Consider the following 3,865-nt stretch of genomic DNA (forward strand, 5'->3'; position numbering starts at 1 on the left):
ATTAGATCCAAATCACTATTATATGAAATGTTAAAGGGACTGATTTAGAAGAAGGAGGATCAAAACTCTGAACATTAAAATGAAAACTGCATCACAAGAACCAACAACAGAAACTAGGGAATCGAAACAAAGGCAAACTAAGTAGGCTACAAGAGTGGAAAAAGAATTATAGGTATGGGGAACATATTGGGGGGAGGTCAGCAGGGAGGGGGAAGGGGAAAAGGGAGGGCGGTGGTACAGGAATTAAGAAGCATGGTAGAAGGAAGTGGAATAGGCAGGAAGAGGTTGAGAAGACCTATATGCACAATCAATGGGCTTGGAATAAAAGGGGGGGACAACTGGAGGGAGGGGGTTGCTGGGTGGAGGGGAGCAGAGGGAAAAGAAATTGGGACAACTGTAATAGTATATTCAATAAAACATACGGAAAAAAAAAAAAACCTTCTAGCCAGTTCAAGCTATTTTACTGTAAATAGCCCCAATCCCTCAAATTATTCAGCCTCCATGATTGTTCTGGGTTATAATTATGTTTCTTTCTGCGCTGCTCTTTCTAATAAGTCTCTCTAATGAGATAACCATTTTTATGCCACAGATCTCTTTGGTAGTCTAGAGAAGACCATAGATATCTCAGAATGATGCTTTAAAATTCATAAAATTAAATACCTAACTTACAAAGGAAATCAATTACATTGAAATGCAGTTACTAAAATTAAAAAATTGCAATGATTGTTTTTTAAAATAACACATTAAATAAGATGTAACAAGAAGCCTAATAACAACTCTGATTTGGAAGTAGCAATAAATATAAACAATGTATGTGAATATCTGTGATAACTGTCATATACTATAAAAATAATCATGATTCCCATTGTTTATAAAGTCGCAAGTACTCTGGTGGCTTACATTCACATTGGAAGTACATGCTAAATAATCAATTATATCTCTGCACATAATGATGTATTATTTTCCCTCATCCAATTTCATGGACCCCTGAATTTTTAAGGAGTTAAGGACCTCTTTTCTGTTCAAAGTACACATGAAAAATTCTTTTCTTTTTCATATGATTACATGGTGAAAAATCAGACAAACTTTGGAAGGCCGAATATTGTCTTAATTCCAAATGTGCTATCAGGCATTTTAAATAGAAAGAAGTATTTGTATGAGGGCACAGTGTAAAAATGGATGTTAGTTTGATACATAGCAATTAATTGAATGTATCCGAAGTATCAGGTGTGTCTTGGTGACTGTTTGGTGCCTATAAAATTTTTCTCCATCTCCCTGTCATGCCCCTCTTCTTCTCACTCTTTTTTTTCCCACCCCTCCTCCTCCTTGTAATTGAAATGCTTAAAGTACAGGGAACCATGTCTTTGAATGATTCAGTCACAGGCCTTCCCTCCCCTGTGCCTTGTAAGGTGTGCAGCACTCAAGGGAATTTCCATCAGATTATGGATGGGCTGCACATGAGAGCTGTGAGATGAAATTCAGGCCCTGATATTTATGTGGTGGGTAGTAGGGTTAGTACCTTCTCCTGACTGATTTAGAGTAGTGGCTTTTAATTTTTTTTTTTTTTTTTTTGCCAAGATTCAAAGTAACAAATACATTTTACATTATTACCCAACACACACACGCACACACTTATATACTCACTTATAAATATACATGAATTAACTGAAACAGTGTTCCAATATGATACCTTACTAAGTATGATACATTGATATTTTAAATCTATTCTATTCTATTCTACTCTATTTTATTATGTAATTTAAAATGCTGCATTGTTTTCAGGATCCACTAATAGGTTGGCATCTTTAGTTTGGAAAACATAGATCCTGAGAATATGAAATTAAATGTATTACATTGCAAAAATACTATAATACTTTTCACACAATAAAAATTATTGGTCCTATGTAGGAAAAGGGAGTTGAATGAAGACTTTAGTATTTCTCCTTTCCCACCACCTCAGGCTCTTTTCTTTACAGTATGTCTCTGTCTTAACTAAGCATTTGTAAGGTTACCATGACTACTTCCACAAAGAGTCTGCTTTTTCTAACACTGCATTTTATTAAATAATTGGGTCTTCCATGCACCAGGCAGGCAGTGGCTCTTCCGGTGTTTGAATTTGTGTTGGCATCATGTGCTCTCCTTAAGCCTTTTGTCCCCTTGTTGTTGTGTGCAATCTATCCAGCTCACAGCTCCCACAATGACAGAGACATCTGTCTTAGAATGTCATGGGCTATCCTTTGTGAATTGGGGTAAGGCTCCTTTTCAGTCACTTCCCTAGACAGTCAAGTCACATCATCCTCATGGAAACAATCACCTACTGGTGCTGCATGACTGAGTCACACTGGGCAAGCAGCTGCTGCCATTCAGGTTGTGCCTGATAAGGAGATTCTGTCTTGGGAATAAATGGATGATAGAGGATCTCAGATGAGGAAAGAACAATGACAATGTCAAGGGCACTGTGCTTATTTATGTTAGTTAATTGCTACCTGAGTACAACAGCTGTCTTCCCCACAGAAGATGTGGAGAAAAGCTGTCTCCTGTTTCTTCCTCACAGAACACTGAACACTGTGAGTATTCTATGAGTGATTATGATTACAAGATTCTCTGAAAATGTATCAGTCAGCTCAGAGGTGCTTGGACAGGCAAAGCTGATATTTGTACCGTTCCACAGAGCACAAAGCAGGAAAGAGGCCAAAGAAGGCACGATGGTCTTTCACAAGTAATTTGGCCTCTTTTCTTTTCTTTTTTCTACTGTGATATTCATTTGTTTGGATTCGTGTGATTCATTCAGTCATTCTCAACCCAATGAAAAGAGAACAGCCATAATATGCCATGTAATCAATTTATCTGTAAAGTCATCGCCCATATAATTTGACTTTAATTAAAAAGAAAAAAGCTCTCTGCGCTTATCTTTATTTAGCCTAACACCCACTGAAACATATTTTAAAATCTAATCACCTTTTTTAATGGAGAAAACTTTTTGTGGTTTTTGTATCTTAGGGGATTCAAGTCTCTTACTCCTAGGTCATTGGACTGATCCTGGCAGAAATCGGTACTGACCACACTCATCTAACAGTTGCTCAGTAATTTGCTTCCCAGCCCAGAGTGGCCAGCTAGTTATGGAAACATGCAATCACAGTGTAATAGCCTGGTGCTTCTGAATTATTAATGGGTGGGATCCACTAGACAAAACAGATTACTTACTGTGATAATTATCATCAGTTTTCTATTTTTTACTTAGAGAGTCCTGAAGTCAGCCTCTGAGTTCTGTTAGCTATAGACACGAGAGTGCCTGTGGGGATTGTAACCTGGAGATGGACATTATAAATAAAAACACACATTTTTATATTGAGTGTGGCCACTGGGAAGGAAGATAAATGGCAGTAGGGCAAAGATCCCTCATTTCACTGTGGCAGGAAGAAAGCTGTGATTAGAGTCCCCACAGGGCAGGATCCCTGGGGCCTGCTCTGACTTCATCTCTGGAGCCTGTGATACATTGGATGATTCTTAGGTCATGCCCACAGAGAGCTGCAGGAATATGCAGATACTGTGAGAGGTACAAGCTGCTTCTGGGCTGGCTGGTAACAGTATGTCACAACCATTCAGAACCTCCTTGAAGAATTCGAAGAAGGAAACTGAGGAAAATAGGAATCCTAGTTGATATCACAGGTTAGATTCTTGGCTACCTAGCTTGTGTTATAGGTTGGTTTTCCAGAAGCAGATGCTGAGGTGAAATTTGGAGTGCATGGTACTTATTAAGGGGAGTTGAGGGCAGAGGAACAGGATTGGGTAAAAGTTGAAATGTAATACAGGAAGAACTAAGCCAACACCTGGGAGTGCTCTCTAGAGCATTCTGCCCATTAGG

Source organism: Furipterus horrens, unplaced genomic scaffold, assembly GCF_987537825.1.
Source record: "Furipterus horrens unplaced genomic scaffold, mFurHor1.1.pri manual_scaffold_1, whole genome shotgun sequence".
Classification (NCBI taxonomy): Eukaryota; Metazoa; Chordata; class Mammalia; order Chiroptera; family Furipteridae; genus Furipterus; species Furipterus horrens.